Below are 18,812 nucleotides of genomic sequence, written 5' to 3'. Positions count from 1 at the left end.
CCACATTCACACCCCTCTTGAGAGTAAGCCTTTCCTTGGCCCACGTTACCACAAAAGGAAAAAGTACTTTCATCATTCTGTTGACTCTTGGATTGTAGCACTTTGATGACTGAGTGGGCATTTCCGCCTCTACTCATACTTTTGACTTCCGCAGGGCATGCTCCAGTTTTTCACAGGAATATGTCATTTACTATGTCATAATACAATTTACGTCTTGTTAAATGATACTTTATAGCACACACTGCTGCCATTTTCATGGTCCCCAGGTGCTCTCGTGGCTCTGCCAGGCGGAGTGGGTTGCTGAGGATTAAGACGGTTGTTGTGATCCTCTGCTGATGTGTGTAGAACCAGAGTTAACTGGCGCCTGTACTTTGTTTCGTAAGAGGTATACACCTAATCATTTGCACTTAAAGGTTTAACTGTCACAATTGTTCATCCTGGTCAGGGATCCAAATTGTTGAACTATATCAGCATTATTGGCTTGCTGTCTGAGACCTCTCTTGTATGTTTGGTTTTACCACCTGTATTTCGACATCAATACTATGTTCAATTAATACTCAATGAATAGTTTCAAAGCATGTTTAATTCATTTTCATTACGTTTGGTAAAGCAGTGGCATTGTTTTGTACACTGGAGGCTTATTGTTCCCAGGTGGGGAACTTCCAGTGTCGGCTAGTACGGCGTTGGAGTTGGTTTGAGAAGCGGTATGAAGTTTGGGGATGTTTAGCGGTGAGATTCTCTAGCCATCGGCATCGTGTGGTGAGCAAGGGTGGAAGGAGATGGTTAGTAGTTTTTGGGTATGATTGTTGGGTGCTCTCTGGGTACTGTGCACCTGCCTAATCCTTTGTCTTTATTTGTTAAGACACATCTTCGCATGGGTGTCGGTTATGTTGCTTTAGATAATGGTGTGAATTTGTAGTCGTTTTCTGAGTAGTTGGGGTAGACTAGAGAAGTGTTAGACATTCAGGGCCCGATTCATGGGATATTTGCCCAATTCAAAGTGAATTTGCACTGCTGAAAAGTGACTTTGCACTGCCGACATAAACCCTAATTCATGGAACTGTGCAAAGTATATTTCTGCCATGCAAAGTCCAGGCAAAGTCATTTTATACTGCAAATGCCCTGACTTGGCACTGCAAAAATACACAAAGTCACTTTTTAGCAGTGCACATTCACTTTGAACCGGGCAAATATTGCATATAACAGGCCCGTAGTGTGAAATTGTTCTTGAGAGGCTGTAACTGTCTTAGATTGAAGTGTTTTTCTGGAGTAGCTTGTGTTATGAGGTGGTGCTTATTGAATTGCCAGGAACCCCTTTATCCACTAAAACCTGTGTGCACAGGAGGCTATAGTGGAGTAACTTGGGGTATTGTCAGTGTAAGTTGCGATGCGTCTTTCTTGATGCATTGGTGTGAGATGTGAAGTGTTAGGAAGACCTGACAGGATCCTTTCCGTTTGTTTGTGCAGAAAGCATCAGATGCTTTTGAAGGTGTTGCTTTGGTGTTGTATGGAGTTGGTAGGGCACCTCAAGGAGTGATTGGTGTATGGTTGTTCTGCTTCTATCCTGGAGCATTGGAACAACCATTATTTTAGCAGTTTTTGAATAATCAGATGGTCCTCATCATTCTGATTTTCTCTGGATTGAATTTCATAGTTTGGCTATGAGTGGAGAAAGCTGTTCCTCTGAATGTACTTTTCTCATAGTGGCTTGTTTCTATACAGAGGTCGGTATTCTATTTTAGGATTCTTCTGGGCTCATATTGGAGGAATTCAGCTCCCTGTCATTCTAGAGCTTTATGGGCAATGCAAATGGCTTTGAACTTCATCATTTACCGGTAACCAATGTAGATTTATCAGGGCTGGATGTGTTCTCTTCTATTTAGTCTCGGGCAGAGTCTTGCTGCTGCATTTTGAATGCATTGTAATTTCTGGAGGAGGTTGTCGGGCATTCCTAGCCATAGGTGGTTTGCATAGTCTCTTATTTATAATACCAGGGAGATAATAGTGAGTGCTTGTTGTGGGAAGTTAAGTTATGGGAGGACGCCTCATCGGGTGCACAGGGTAGCAAAAGTGTCTTACTATTGCATTGACCTCTGGCTCGAGTGAGCCCACCGTCCATGAGCTTTTCAAGGTTTTTAGAACTGTTGAGATTTCTGCTTTACCATTCCTTGTGGCCAGGTGAGTGATATCTGTTACATTTCGTGGGGCTACCATATTTCCATTTTAGTTGGGTTTAGATTATTAGTCATCCAGGTGTTTATATTAGCGCATGCGTTGTCATCTTGAAAATGTGTCATCAGCATATTTATAGCTTGTGAGTCCATACGTTTTGATGAGCTGCATGATCAGGGCCAGTAATAAAGTGGGTGAGGGGGGGACCAGGTAATGTTTCTTCTGTTTAATGTAAACAGAGGTAGGCTCTTTTGGGTCTGTCAGTGAGATTTCAGCCTTCTAGGGCAGAATCTTTAATGCAGGGTTCTACCAGTCTTTTGATTACGGGGGTGTTTGATTATATCAAAGGCTGCTGATATGTCCAGTAGTATTCGGGCAGATTAAATATTGTCCATCCCGTATTGAGAGGAGTACCAATTGGCTGCTTTCATGGGTCCAAAGCAAACCTGAGATTGGTCCCGCAGCCCTTTTTGTCCATGTGGTTGAGCTTGGTAGGCTTCCAGGCTTGTAGGCTTGGTTCTCCAAGATTTTTGGTGAGTATGATAGGTTTATTGGTCTGAAGTTGGTTGCCTTGTCCTTTTTGTCCTGCCTGTTTTTTTATGGGTAGTTGAATGTAGGTAGATTTACGATTTTGACACAATTCCTGTCTTCAGTGATGGGCTCATTAATAATTGGAGTGTAGAAGTCTGATATTTTACAGGCAAGTGGCAGTGTGTAGACATCCAGTTGCCATGGGTTATGGGAAACCAGCAATCAGCTTGCTGGTTTCTTTTATTTGTTGACTGTTTCCCCAGTTTTTGGTTGAGGGTGTTGCTGGGAATGATGCATGGCTCTAGTTTCTGTTAGGGTGTTTACGTGACAAATTGACTTCTGCCCTGCAAGAGTACGAGGATGAGGAAGCGAAAATGCCCTCACATGTCTACAAACCAAGAGCCAACAATCATGAAGGTAAAATGGCCACATTTCAGATATACTTCTGTAACATTTTGTGGTAACGTAGGCAGAGGGAAGGCTATACTCTTAAAGAGGTGTGAATGTGGTTCAGAAGAAACCCAAAGAGAAAAGTATAACAGTCCTAAATAAAGAAATGTGGATTATATAAAAATGTGTGCTTTTATTGAACGCACCATGTATAATAATTAACCATAAAACACTATAAAAAACCACCCTATAGAGAACACAGAATATGTAAAGATAGAATTGATGCAGCACTCTAGGTAATAAGACTAGTGGAGAAAAGGCAAACAGGACCACAATGTTCCAAGGATATGTTCTTGAGGTTGTACAAGGGATTAAAATGACCCGTGCAGTCTGGGCCCAAAGATGAACAGCAGATGTTAGTCAATAAAACCTTTGAAAAGTTATTGGTGGTTCAACAAAGTTGAACCAGGCTTTTCAGAGTCTATCATGGGGTTATTTACAGTTCAAAGATCTGGCAGGTGCAGGTAAGCTGGTGTCTAGTCAGGCTTGAACAGAAGGTGACTGTGGTCTCGAATCATCTACTCGTACAATGCGCATTGGTCCGTCCCCAGGGTCAGTTGGTAGATGCAGTTTGGTGTTCAGCTGGTACCAGGATAGGCAGGGGAGTTGGTTCTATGCAGAGGCTAAGAGGTTGCTGACACACCAGTTTTGGGTAGATCGACTTACAGGTACAGCAATGACTAGGCTTGTGCTTTGGATGGAGACTAGAGCAACACAAGGCAGCAGTACTTTGTTGGTTTGTGCGGAGGCATCTTTGTTCTTCAGCTTCTTTTGTACGGAGTAAAACAGGCAATGGTAGTTTGAAGACAAAAATGCAAAGGCAGTGTCAAAGGATCCTGATACTTCACTCTGTGGATTACGCTTGAGAATCATGTGTTGATGACAACTGGGATCTTGCTTCCAGGTGATGTGAGTCCCATGACAGGGTCTCCAATGTGTCCTTTCCTCAGGCTCCCAAACATGGGGGAGTTTGGCACACACCTTCACGGTGTCCTGCAACATGGTGGCTGGCAAAGGTTCAGTGTGGGTCCAGCAGAAGAGTTCACCCCAATGGTCTCTGGGGATATTTAGGGGACAGAGTTTGTCTCTGCCATGGAACATCTACCTTCACCTTCACCTCACAACTGGGGGACTCTAGAAAGGACTGCTCTCCCAGCAGTGTCCATAAATCGTCTTTCAGGATTGGAGTCCAAAGGATGATTCAGAGTGGTGAGAAACCTTTTAAAGGCAAAGGTACACAGGTAATGAGACTAATGTTAGCCTGATTAAGGGGTCAAATAACTACTCTTGAAATGAGTGGACTTTGCCCTTCTGACGTCACACCCAAAGTGCTTTATGCTTCAGGAGGTGGGGGGTACTCGACAGAGGCAGCGAAACAAGATGGTAGAAGTTTCCAAAACATGTAAGGCTCTCCATTTGGCTACACTAACCCCACCCTGCCCTACTCAATAGACTCAACGGTCTTTAGATATGTGGAGGGTCTCTCTCTGGGAAAGGGAGTTACAAAGGAACAAAGAGGCAATCCCTGGCTATAGTCATGTGGTGGGCAGGGAGCCTTGTCTGGAATGAATAAACATAACCCTTCCTCACCTTAACTGGGCTGACGCATGTGTAATATCAATTTGGTGTGGCTGGGATATGAGATTCTCCCCACCATATCCAACTCTAGTGTGGCTTATATTTATGGTTTCCTGTGCCACCAGGCCAGGATCCCTGAGGTTTTGCAGTTTTAGGAATGGGTGCATTTCTCAATTACAGTTGCTGTGTGGTAAGACTTGGCTATCATTGCTGCTGTTGAGAGGGCACGTGCAATCTTTGAGCCTGCTATGTGCCATTGGTACAGCAGCTGCTGCAAATCAGGATACTAATGCAGCTGGGAACAAGTACACATGATTTTCACATAGAGCTTATGAAAGGGATTCCGATCATCAGATTTCCCTTTCAGAGATGGAATTATCTACATCTTAATCCTTCAGTTTGTGTTTGTGGTGGATGTGTCTAAGGTCTATTGAATTGAGTGCATTTTAGTTCTGAGATGGTCTGTGATTTTGTCAACTGTTTTGAGGGGATTGTGGTATTGTTGCATAAAGTGTTTTATTTCCTTGATAATTCTGTACTGTTACAGTTTTGTTGCAGATTGTATTCTTTTGGCATAGTGCGCTTTATCTGCTTATGAAACCTCTGCTTTGTATAACCAAATTTGTTATTGGTAATTTTATCCAATGTGCTATAGTTTTTCCTCTGTAGCTGGTATTCTGTGTAGGCTTTAAAAAAATATAAGCGTGCCAATTGGTCTAGAGTTTGTACTGCAGGTGTGAATTTGATCTTCAATGCCTCCCATCTGGATAGTATATATCAGGTATGGTATTTTCTAGTAATAGGTTTTCCAGGTTGAGCCTTTTCCAGTTTGTGGTTGTTGTTTGGTTTGTTGGTGGTCAGCGGATGGGTCGTGATTCTGGTGGTGGAGGATATCAAGTGGTAGTTGCTCCACATTGCTCCAAGCGCAGCGGTACAGGAGAGTCAATCCCTGCAGAAGTTTCCATAGAGTGTTACCTGCTGCTCTGGATGGCACCATTCACTGTTTGTTAAGAAGGAGTGTCCAGGTGGGTGCTAAGGGAATTTGTTGCAGTATTGTTCTCTCTCAAACCAGATGTTGAAATCCCCTAGTACAATGTCATGCTTTATGACTAGGCTTGCTATAGCATCCGTGCATTTTTGCTGTTAAACTTGGACTGTGGGTGGTCGAACAGTAGGCTGAATTGGTGATTTGTTTTAGACTGACAAGGAGGGCTATGTAATTTTTTAATAGTGAGGCCTTATCTCTTAGAGTGTAATAATTAGCATTATGGCTTCATGAGTGATTAATTTGTGCTTGTCTGATAACCATGTTTCTGTAAGGAAGAGGGTGTTCATGCCATTTTTCACTTATGTGATTGTGTATATCAGTTTTGTACTTTGCCATGGATCGAATGTTGATAGGTGTAGATTTTGGCTGGTGTGCTGGGTTGTGTGATTTCTTTGTCTTCCAAACCGGTAGGTGCTTCTAAGTTTGTGGAGGAATCGTCTGTCTGTTCATTGAGTTCAGTGGATTTGTGTTGGGATCTGTTTTGATTTATGGCTATTTGGGATTTTGTTTGAGCATGTGTTGAGGTGGAGCAGCTGAGTTTAACTCTGCTTCTTAATCATCTTTAGGTTTGTGTTTTCTTCATTGCAGGTTCTGTGTTTTGAGCCAGAAAACCTGTCCTGGGCATTGTGACAGGGTGTTCTGTCTTCTGGGTCCTTTTGTAGTCTGTATTTGCTGGTTTGCAATGTTTTTGGTCTTAGGTTGGGTGTTTTAAATACTTCAATGTGGGTTGGAGGTTGCTTGAGGGTGTTGTGAACTTGGTTGGTGGTTCCTGTCAGTCAGTGAAGGTATGGTGTCTTTCTTGCTCTGTTCATCATTGTTTGTTTCTTTCGTGTAGCGAGGCATTTTTGCATTAATGGAAGTTAATGTTAGGAGGTATTGTGTGTTAGTGGGCTGGTAGGTGTTATGTTTGGAAGGGTTAGTTCCAGGAAAGAGTCCTAACTAGTTTTATATGGTGTTCTGTGTTTGTGGAATTGAGACTTATCTAGGTGGTTTTGAGAAGGGTATTGTGCTCCGTTCACCCGAGCATTGGGTTATTCAATCAATGCTTGTTGTGTTCAATAAAACAGGACTTGTAAAGACTTGTTGGTACTTTGTTTATTGTTAGAGGTCAGCCACGCATAACTTATTCAGGTCAATGATTAAGCGCAGTGATCTTCTCATTTTATTGCCCCTCATCTACTTCATTATCTGGGTGGTGGGTTGTTGGTGTGTTTTAGTTGGTGACTAATCCAGTTTGGAGCAATATCATGCTATCTTGGTTGGGGGAGCTATTTGTTGGTGATGTAGTGTCACATTGGGCCTCATTACGAGTTGTGCGCAAAGGGATACTGGGCACCGGTAAGGACACCGATGCCGGTAATCCCTTTGCGCCCTATTCCGAGTACCCATAGCTTTTAGGTTTTACCAGGCGTTAAGGACGGGGCCCGTTAAGGGACTTTAGAGCTAATAACGGTACCACAATTTGCGGTACCGTTATTAGCGCCTTCCCCCTTCCCCTTGAGCCCTATGGGGGCTCAAATGGGAATGGGGAATGGCTTTTTCAATGGGGATTTACCGGTCCCGCAAAGGTCGGAATAGACCGTTAAGTCCTCATTGAACCAGGGCGGACTCGGTACCGGTATTGGAGGTAGTCACGGCGCTAATAGCGCCATGATTACCTCCAAACTCGGAATGATGCCCATTGTCTTAAAATCTTGGTGATGACTGTGGGTGACTGTTCATGCAACTGATTACTGGTGTGGGTGAATATCCATGCTGATAAATAAGCTAGCTGGTAACTGTGATCGGCTGGGAGTCAAAACACCACAATTAGTGGAATCCAATTGTCAGACTATCAGTGTGGTACAGTATGGCGTGGTCAGCTAATCTGTTGGTGGCGGTTATCACTATGCCAGTATTTGTGGAGTGTTACATTTTGTCATTGTAATTAAAATCAGAGATTTAGATGTGTGGCCAGATAACAAGTTTAGGAAATATCACAATGGACTATCACAGTGGCGAAACATCAGTATTTGCAGCTGGTCAAACTATCTTAAGAATGGACAGTCTGGGAGGCAGTTGGTTTGTCAACTAACTGGTATGAAAAGTATCAATAGCAAATATCACAATGGCTAGATGCTAGAATTTGCCAGCTATAATTTTGGTATGGTAGTCAAACTATTTCAATGACAAGCTCTTGGTGTGACCCACTTACGCTGTGGCATGTAATTGTAGGGAATCTATCACATTGGCTGGTTAATGGTGTGGCACAAGCTTTGTGATCACAGATGTTGAAAAACCGACAGAGTATGAATCAAAGGAAGTCCTTAACAATAAAGTGCTGGCTTGGTTCCGATCAAAAAGTGGGCCGCGCGTCATAAGATCCTCGGAGCTTAAGATTCTGCGCAGGGTAGAAATAGATAATTGATGGTCTCAGCGCACTAGGAGCTGTGTCCTGTTGGGAAGTGGTGTTAATAATCTGCCTCATTTTTTTTTGCATACTTAAAGACCTTCCCAACGTGTCATCCAATCTGAGACTTGTACTTGATTTGGCCTAACATGTTTTGTTTTTTCTATTATAATTCTTCTGCTGCCTTTGTTTTGGTGGGTGTTGGTATTTTGTGTGCTCTTATTTTGTCAGTGCCCGCTATACAAGTGTGTAAATAAATAAATAAATAAATAAATAAATCTGGTTGTCACTATGAAAAGTTCCTATGGTCGAAAAATCAGTGTGATCTAAGTGGGCTACCTTTGATTGCAAACTGTAAAGTATGCTATTGGAGGTATTAGGTAAAATGTTATAACAGCATCTTGCACAGAGGTATCGATGGAAAACGGTAGTATAGTTGGCTGTCAATACAGCAGACTGTTACTATGGTGGTTTTGTATTAGCAGGGGATAGCTGAGATATCACAATGTATAGGTAGCAGCATGGTTCTTCTGATTAAGTCCTCTCTGGGAGTATCTTTATTTTGATGACTCGGTCTGTTGAGAATTATGCTCTAGAATACAGTGGAGATAGAAAGGGTGGTTTATCCCTTACCTGGGTGAGGCTGGGCGTAAGGGGTGTGGTTCACTGCACTATCAGCATCGCCTTACTGCTGTCTTATTTCCATTTTCCTTTCCTTCTTCCTTTAAAGAAAGAAGAAAATAAAGAAGAAAGGAAAGAGAATGATGTATGGAAAGGAAATGAAAAGGTGTCAAAAGAACAAAGGAAAAGAGAAAAACTGTGGAATACGAAGAAGGAGAGATGATTGGAAAGGATGTCAAAACATATTTGGAAAAATAGCATTAAGAGTCAGATTTACTAAATCACTGTTCAATGGGAACATCCAATTGAAAATCAAATCCGCCCCTATGGGTAGGGAACATCCACTTCACAGTTGAAGCGCTTTTCCTATAGTAAAGCCCTTTATTATAAGATGGGAAGAGCGACCATTGCCTCACTGTTGTGGAAAGGGTCCAGCAGTGAGTTGAGTCTATTATTGATACTTTGTAACGTGTATCATGGCACCATGACAGGCAGTGGGAAAGATGGCGGCAGCAACTAGTGTTGCTAGGTCTGGAAAAGATCTGGGGGTATGCTAATTTTGGGACTGTCGGGACTGGGAGCCAGCTAGCCCTTTTGGTTGAAACCCCTGAGCTTCTATCCGGGGCTACAACCAAAAGACCCGGGGCTATAGTCATCTAAGCCCTCCACCCCCCCCCCCCATCCTCCCCAGCAACGCCTCTTCTGGAGGGTTCATTTGTGGGGTTGCTTAACAGTCTTACACAAGTCTGAAGGGGCTGTAACTAGTAATTACTTCAGTTTTTTTAAAAATTTAATCACGGTTCCCCTTCCTAAAAGAACCCCAATCCACCATTTGTAGGAGCTGAAGGAAAGGGAGCTCAAAATATGGAGACCCATTTCAAATTCCATGAATACCGTTGTTGGGAGTGTGTCAGACCCCCTGGCGATGCCCCTAACCCCCCAAGCACGACAGACTCACGCTGACACGTCTGATCATCTTGGGCTTCCCGGTCGCACTGCCGTGCCCGGGAACGCCCCCTTTATTTATGATGCACGCGGCGGCGTGCAACGTCATGCCGCCACGGTGGCGTCCCTTAAAGGGACATCGCCACAACCGTGGTGCGCTGGAAGAGGTGGTGTGCGGGAGCAGTGATGTTGATTTGCTCTTCAATATTTTGGTATAGCAGAGTGGGGCAGGTGGCACACATGTGTAAGGGAGATACGTGTTATGACTGGACCTCATCCCTTTTATTGTACTGGTCACATGGTCACTGATATGTGACATGGGCACGAGCCTTGGGAGATACCATGCTCCCAGGAGGGGTGATACAGCACAATGTGGACGGCCTGTGTTAAGAAATTATAGCCCCTGTTATGAGCTATCAGATTAGATAAAAAAGCACCTCCGTGTACCGATTTTTCAAATGTTCTGTTTAGCGTCAAATGCATTGAGGGTAATAGATGTTTGAAAGACACGTAACCCCATAGCTGGCTTCATTATTTGGCACGTTCCTCTTACCAGAAGAGGCAAGCAACTGAACATTACAAGCGTCTCTAAAGGACAAAGTAAATCAGGCCCAAATAGTCCGTGACTATTATAGCAGCAGATCCTTAATAGAGTTTTGTTTGATTAGCCACCTCTATGCATTTTCTTCTTAGAAAAACACGTTCTCAGGGTGTTTCTGTCGCCACGCATTGACCCTGCTTGATCCGCTAGCTCTGTTTGCTCTAAAACTGGATGTGTGACTGCCATTCCCAACGCGCGGTGACTCATCCATGCAAATGCCATCTTCCTGAAAGTCGGATGACTAATGCAACATGCTGTGATCCATTCTAATGTGCAGGGGATATAGCGTGCGTTACATCAGCACCTGCCTCTGACATGCAAGAAAAGCCGACAGGGGAAAAGAAAAATTGCCCGGGAGATCTCCGGCCTCTACACGATTGCCATTGCAAGCGGGACTTGCCTTCTGACGCTTTTCGCAGCCTGTGGAGGTAAAAAAAAAAAAGGGACGTTTTACCCGCTGGATCACACCCAGCAGCAATGACTAAGATATGCCACCTAGAAGAACAATTTAGCACTTTCCCTTTCCGCCAGCTGTGTAAGACGGTCGCTATTATTGGCACTTACCCGCACTTTCTTGGGCCAAACTTAACACATCTGCGTTCTTCCCTCAGCGACCTTGATGGCTTAGCTGAACAGATTGACTATCTGCACGAATGAAATCCTTACTTAAGCAGAAATAGCGATTTAGAGTAAGTCAACTGCTGTTTTTTTTTTTTTAATATATTTATTTTTATTGCGATTTTGCGGAAAAAAAGTCAAATACATCAAGAGTACCGGTAAAGATCAAATAACCAACAATCAACAACAGTATATGGAGAAAAATTCCCTCACCCCCCCAACTTCCACCCTCCCCCCCCCCCGATTCTCAGAAGCGTTGTCCACAAAGTCCTGTCCCCCCCATAAAGAAGGGTTGACAGCTAAAACATGTGGCGCCCCAGACTCCCGCTCGAGAGTGGCCGATGCCTTTGGCGACATTAGACTGTTCCTGGGTCAGTGTCTTCTTGAGGTAGCACAATGCCAAGTAACTCAATGCTTTTAGGGAGCCAAACTCTACGTGCATTTTCTTTCAGGTAGTTCAACAAAGGGGTCCAGTCGGACAAACATTTCCTGTGGTGGCCCTGCAGGGAGTATGAGAGCCATTCCATGGCTACAATCGACCATAATTTTGTAACCCATTCATGTTCACGAGGTGGATCAAGGGATCGCCATTTACTTGCTATCGTCAATGCTGCAGCCATCATCATAGTGACGTACACTATGCGTCCCGCTTTCGTGGAGATAACTAAAAGGTTTGACTTAGACCCAACATAGAAAGGCCCTTATTACCTCTCAGCTTATGCCCCAGTACCCGTTCTATAGCCGGATGGATAACATCCCAGAAATTGGCCAGCCGCGAACAGTCCCACCATATGTGGGCCCAGATGTCCCGTTCTCCACAGTTCCTCCAACATAGTGGGGATGAACGTCTACCTATTTTATTGAGTTGGACAGGGGTAAAAGGCCACTGGTGGACCAACCTCATCCACATCTCTCGGGTCTGGATGGACTTAGTCAGTTTTGGAATTTGTTTCCAAAGTTCCCGCCATTTCTCCTCACCTATTGCTACACCCGTGGCTTTCTCCCATTTCCCCATATATGCTCTGCGCTGGGGATCCTCCCCCAATTTAATAGCTTTATAGATAGATGCCATGAGACCCCTGTCTCCCCTGTGTGTGTCCAAGTATTTCTTGAAGGGGGTCAAGGGTCGTGCACCTGCCTGCTTTTGGGTCGGATGGGACTACCAGTGCCTCAACTGAATATACCCATATCTGTGGGTTTCCCGTAGCTCAAATTCAGATTTGCATTTGTTCGAAGACCTTAATCTTGTCCCCCTCATACATGTCCCGAAGCATTCTACAGCCCCCATCATACCAGTCTGCAAATGCCATGGTTTTATACCCCGGTGAAAATTGAGGGTTGTCGTGGAGAGGTGTGTAGGGGGAAGGGAAGGTAGTGACATGTGCCCTCTCAATCGCTGCATCCCATGCCTCCCCCACCGTTGAGGTAATCCAACTTCTATACATCTGGGGGGGTCTATCCGCTTTCAGGAGCCAAAGCGCTCCCTCTAGGGCCCCAGCTACCACTACTCTATCCATCGGTCTCCACGGCTTATCTGGGTCATCCCTTTGCCAATCCCGAAGGATCCTCATCTGCGCTGCCAAGTAGTAAGCCCTAAAGTCAGGCTCCCCCATGCCCCCCTACTAGTGAGGGTTCGCATAAGAGCTACCGCAACCCTGGGTCTCCTACGGGACCAAAGAAATGGGCCAGTCACAGCCTGGAGGGCCTTGAAAAGGACGTAGGTATCGCCCCGGTAAAGCAGCAAAGAAATACAATAACTGCGGTAGTACCGCCATTTTAAGCATATTGATGCGTCCCATCCACGAGATACGCAGCGGGCCCCAATCGATCAACTTAGACTTAATTCTCTCCAGCAATGGGAGGTAGTTCGCCCGATAGAGCTCCTCCACCGTCCTAGTAAGGTGGATCTCCAAATATCAAAGCCCCCCTTTCGACCACCTGAACGCGTAATCCCTTTTAATACTTTGTTCCACGATGTTCTGTAAGTTCAGGCCTAGAATCTCCGACTTGCTAGTGTTCACCTTCAACCCCGCCACTCGCCCAAAGCGGTCTATTTCCTCCTGAAGGGCTGACAGGGATGTCTCCGGCTAGTCAGCATAAGCAAGAGATCGTCCGCAAACGCGGCCACCTTATGGATTCGTCCCCCAAAGACTATGCCCTCTATCCCCTCGTCCTCCCTTATCGCTTCTAGGAAGGGTTCTAGATGAAGTGCATAGAGTAACGGAGATAGGGGGCAGCCCTGTTTGGTACCCCGTCCAATTTGCACCAACTCCGAGAGCTGACCATTGATCGACAATCGAATGGATGGATTACGATAAGCTGTTTTAACGCGTGTCAGAAATTTGGGGCCGAACCCCATTTTAATCATAGTGGCAAATAAGAAGCTCCACTCTACGCGATCAAAGGCCTTCTCCAAATCAACCGCAAGGAGGAGGGCAGGGGTCCCCTTAATTTGCGATTTCTCCACCAGATGGAGCACTTTTCGAATATTATCCTCGGTCTGCCGTCCTCTTATGAAGCCGCTTGGTCATTTCGTATTAGCCTGGGCATAAGGGAGTCCAATCTGGACGCCAAGACCTTCATGTAGATCTTCGCGTCCACGTTCATGAGTGCTATCGGCCGGTAGGAACCACACTCCTCTGGATCTTTACCCTGCTTATATATGAGGGACACTCTGGCCTCCTCCATGGAACCCGGGAGGATCCCACTTGACCCAACGTTATTGAAGAGCTTAGTGAGGTGGGGAACTAAGACTTCTTTATGGTTCTTAAAGAATTCAACCATGAAACCATCTGGGCCCAGGGATTTGTTAAGGGAGAGTGTTGATATTGCCCTCCTAACCTCATCGGCAGTTATGTCCCCCTCAAGAAGTTCCCTCTCCTCTCTCGAAATGACCGGGAGATCCACGCTATCCAAATAAGCCTTCTGTAGTGCGGGGTCAGGGTTGCTTGAGGCATATAAAGTGGTATAAAATTGGCGGATCTACCTTGCTATTGCTTCGTTGTCCGTGAACCTCCGGCCCTCTTTTCCCTTAATAGCAACGATCGTCCTGTGTCGTTCACTCTTCCGTAACATATGGGAAAGCAGCTTATCGGCCCTATTGGCCTTAACATAGTGCATTTGACGCAGGCGTAGTAAGATGCGTTCGGCCGCCCTAGTCTGAATGAGGTTTAGTTGACCTCTTAACATACGGACTTCTTTAGCGGCAGATGGTGTATGCTTTATAGCTAGATTTGCCATCGCCTCCTTAAGTTTCGCACCAACATTCTCCTCCTCCAGCCTCAACTCTCTCTCTCTCCTGCTCTTTATTGCCAGGATTTTCCCCCTTATCGTAGCCTTAAGTGCATCCCACCATACCTGAGGAGATGTATCCCCCCAGATGTTCTTCTCCACATATTCCCCTAAATCTCGAACTATGTCCCGGAGCAAAACCGGCTCCTTAAATAAGGGCGATGGGTATCTCCAGCTCCACTAGCCCGGAGGTCCCCATGGTCTACGAAGAGTTACTTTCATAGGGGCATGGTCTGATAGTGCAATGGGTCCTAGGGAGAGGTCTGTAACAGTACCCAAGAGACGGGCCGAGACTCAAATATAATCGATGCGCGAATGAGTTCTATAAACGTGGGAATAAAAGGTATACCCCTTGTCTGCACCTTGTGTTTCTCTCCAGGTGTCGACTAGGGCCAAGTCTTGGATACTCTTTTTGAGATCCCCGGAAGGTCCACCCACCGTGTCCCATACCTCCCTACTCCTATCTCTAGACTGATCCCATGCAAGGTTAAAATCTCCAGTCAGGACTATACGCCCTTTGGAAAAGTTCCGTAGTCGGGAAATGGATTTCTGAAGGAAAGCGTTCTGGCCAGTATTAGGTGCATAGACCGTAGCAATTGTATAGATCTCTCCCCCAGCTTCTAGTAGCAACGCTAGATATCTCCCCTGGTTGTCCTTCTGTGTGGAAGTAACCGAGAAATCCAGCTTATCCCTCAGGGCCAGGACCACCCCTCCCTTCTTGCACGTCTGAGTGGCCTGATAGAGCCTGCTATATCCCCAAAATCTAATCCTCCACTGATCCCGCGTCTGGATATGAGTTTCCTGCAAGGCGACTACATGTGGATTCTCCTTACGTATGTAAAGCTCTACCTTTTTCCTTTTCACAGGAGAATTGAGACCGTTTACATTCAACGATAAAATGCTCAGGGGGCCCATCCTAAAGCAAGATCCAGTCCAGCCATAATAGTTCCCCTATGCTGATCTCCTCTCCCCTTAAGGTGTCAGAATTCATTGTGTGAACCCACGGGCAAAAGAGCCTGCTCCCCCTCCTCGCTTCCGAGAAATCCCTCCCCCCACCATTTCTTCAACTCCCCAATCCCTCCCCACCCACTCCCCCCACCCCCTCTCCTCCCCCCTCCCAGACCCCATCCGGGCAGGAACGACTGGCACTCGGCCCCCCTCGTGATGCACCACAAGAGCCGATCCCCTTAGCCGACCCGGACACTTTCAACGCTGGGAAAACCTCTCCCATTCCAAGACTCACTGCCATTACCCGCATCTACCCCGCCCCCCGCACAACACACTCAAATAACTCAATAACCCATTATGAACAGCTGTCAGTAGTGCCCTCCCCGGGCTTCAGACGTATACTAAACTCCACCAAGGGAAGAAGATTCATGTTGATGTCTGCGAACCCCCCACTTCCATCGCAGGGTCGCTGAGCTCGCTGGACGAGGGCTTAGTACGACTATGGTTTATAGGTCTCTTGAGAGCTCTCCTACGCTTGGCTGTAGACTATTCCCAGGGTTTTCGATTAGCGGTCGGTTCGTTGGCAACCCCAACCAGGGACTGGATCTGCTCATCTAGGCCCAGCAAAGACTCAACTGCTGTTTTTAATAGTCAATACACTTTCCCGGGTTATTTTGATAAAGGGCTGGTCGTAGCACAAGTCAAGACTATGCCACCAGGGCACCCTGTAGCACTCTTGCACTATTCTGCTCCAAACTGCAAATTCTGCCCTTGGGGGGTGGTCAGGAACATGTCACACTGGCTGGGCTGGCAACAAAAATGTAAGTCTTCTGTGCACATCATATGTGACTGGTCCCGGTTTCCTCCTTCCTGCTACTCAAACCACAACTCATACCATGAGGTCAAACTGATGGGGGAAGTACTGCGTTAGCCAGATCAAAAGTGCAGGTTGTATGTTTTATTTTTTTTTAGACTACCTTGTTTTTTAAACAGTGATAACATTATTAGAATATGCATATTTGAGTATCTACATAATTCGTCAGTGGTACCTGTTACATTTGAACCTTTTGTGGGCACAGGTACCTGCCACCGAATTTTCCTTTGGCACTCCGCAGTGCACAAAAAATGGGATACATGCTTGTACGCTGCCCTTTTGCACTCCACCACGCAAATGAAGTAAACGCCACCTGCCATGTACGCTTGGCAGGTGGCGCTAACAATGTATGGAGTCCACCTGCCTTCTGCTGGTGTAAAAAGCCAGCCCTTCGATCTCCTACGAATCCACAGCATTTCAACGGCATGAAAATTCATGCCAGTACAAATGCTGTAGTATTTTTATGGTGGAGCGGAAGGAGCCGTGGAAACATGTTATGATCCGCCCCTTCTCTCCGCCATGCAAATCAGTGAAATGGGGTGTGACGTGAAAGAAAGGCGTAAAAGCCTAATAGGTTTTTACGCCTTTATTTAGGTTATGCTTGCCGCACCAACATTTTTATGTTGCAACCTTTTGAGACTGCATAGGTCCCTTCTTCAGGAAATAGTCTTTCAAGGTGAGAAGATTGTTCCCTTATAAGGAAGAGGGGGTGGGACATGTACAGTGTGAATAGATTGCCTTTTGCAATTATCAAAAGGGAGCATGTCAGTACCATGTGACTTGAGAAGAAAATGGATAAGTGATTATTTCTAATAGTTTCTAATAGTTTATATGAATAGTGTGACAGTTACATGAGCGCTGGGAAGTCAGCCATGGATCTTATTTGTTGAATATAGAGCAATTCGAGGTCTTGTCCATGAGGACAGATTTCAAAGGATAGCCAATGGCAACCCAATAGCAAGTCACACGTGTCCCTAGCATTCAGAGAATAGCAAGATCTACGATTGGTCAACATTGGGAGCGTGTTACTGGACAGATTTGTGGGACAGGAATAGCCAGTGGCCGGATTCCTCCTGGGGCAGATGACAGACCAATGGTTTCTCGGCAACTGGTAACCTCATTTTAGGTCAGCAATGCTGTTGGGAGAATACAATTAAGATGTTTAAACCGCATTATACCTTGCCCATGGAATCTACTGTATTCTGAAAAAAGACTTTTTGAGAGAGAATGTCGGGTGATCCAGAGAGGAGCCTGCAACTACATCAGATGTTCACCCCAGAGTAATGGCGAGCTGTAGACCCAAGAGACAAGGAAATACCTTCAGTAAATCAAATAGCAGGAAATGACGCATAGCAGAAAGTAACACACAACCCCCAGAGAAGAGACTGAAGGAAAACAAGGAAAGACTCCCAGAGGGGCTAGAAGAAAATCTGAAAGGTGTGTCCAGGAAAGCTAATTAGAAGGGAGATGCCAGACAAACTCTAAAGAGAGGCCAACAGGAGTAAATCTGTGGGAGGGGAACAATGGGCTGGAGCGAGTGGAGATGAGGAACAACCCATGAAAGCAGAGAAAGAGTAGGAAAAAGACAAAGTGAGCATGAAGAGAATGGCAACGACTCGGAGGTGGGAGAATACTATCACTAGAGAAGAACAAGGAAACTGCCCCAGAGAGGGAAGTGTGCAACGGGGAGAAGACGGTGAGGGACACTGAATTCTGAACTAGATTCCCGGTGAAGACAGGCCAGGAAAGAATGAGGCTATCGTTTGAGGAAAAAGTATTGTGAACATACTCTTTCAGCTTGCAATTAACATCCTGACAACAATAAAATGAGTTGGAAGTTGGAACAGGACCACCCTATCTCTGTCATTTATGATGGTTTCCTACAACAAGTTTGGAATCTAAACAAAGAGGGAGAAAAGCATGTTGGTTGGTTACCATTTACATCACTTGTCAAATTGACCATATGCACTTTGCACCCATTTTTCTGCGTGTGTAATAAGAAATTGAAGATACCTTTTGGTTCCAGTCCATATTTCATAAAAGTTTGCGTAGGAGTGAAATGGAGAATATTGACTTTAATTTAAAGTACCTTTCTAGGCCAGACTAGTTATTTGCAGCACTGTAAAACATGTGTTATTGCACTTTGGTGCTTGTGTAATATGAATTGCAGCAACCATATTTTTGCCCCAATTCATATTGCAGGTTCGAGCCATTTTTACCAGGTCAAAAGTACTAATAGGATTTGCTCTAAATTTAGTTGGGACTAGTTTATATACACTTTTCAACAAAGACATGAGCATTTTTCTTATGTGTTTCAGTGAAGAACTTCAACATTCGCCTTGACTCGCCTGATGCAGCCTCTGGACTCCTCCACAACCTCTGTGCCACTTTCCCTCCGAGTTGTGCCACTTTCCCAACTCTCCATTCTTCCCTCCGGTCCGACGCACTCAGCCAGATGCACCTTAGATGCTCTCATCTCAGCAGACATCCCCATCTCCAACCCTCTCACTACACCTCTCTCCTGGTCTCTTCATGCTCTCCTGTCCTCTCACCTGCACCTCCTGCCCCCCCCTGGGCCCCTCTGCTAAGCCCCCGCCTGCACTACCAATCTCCTACTCCGTCATTCGACCAATGAAGCTAGTGTCGGTTGCTGCTTTTGCTGCCACCTTCATGCTCCCTCCCCCTCCTGCCCCTGACTCTCACACTGTCAGAGCCCTTACTAACCTTCAATTCTCCATCTCCAACA

The sequence above is a fragment of the Ambystoma mexicanum genome, chromosome 5p, assembly GCF_040938575.1.
Source record: "Ambystoma mexicanum isolate Mex_15411 chromosome 5p, UKY_AmexF1_1, whole genome shotgun sequence".
NCBI classification, from domain to species: Eukaryota; Metazoa; Chordata; class Amphibia; order Caudata; family Ambystomatidae; genus Ambystoma; species Ambystoma mexicanum.
This window is presented reverse-complemented; position numbering follows the sequence as displayed.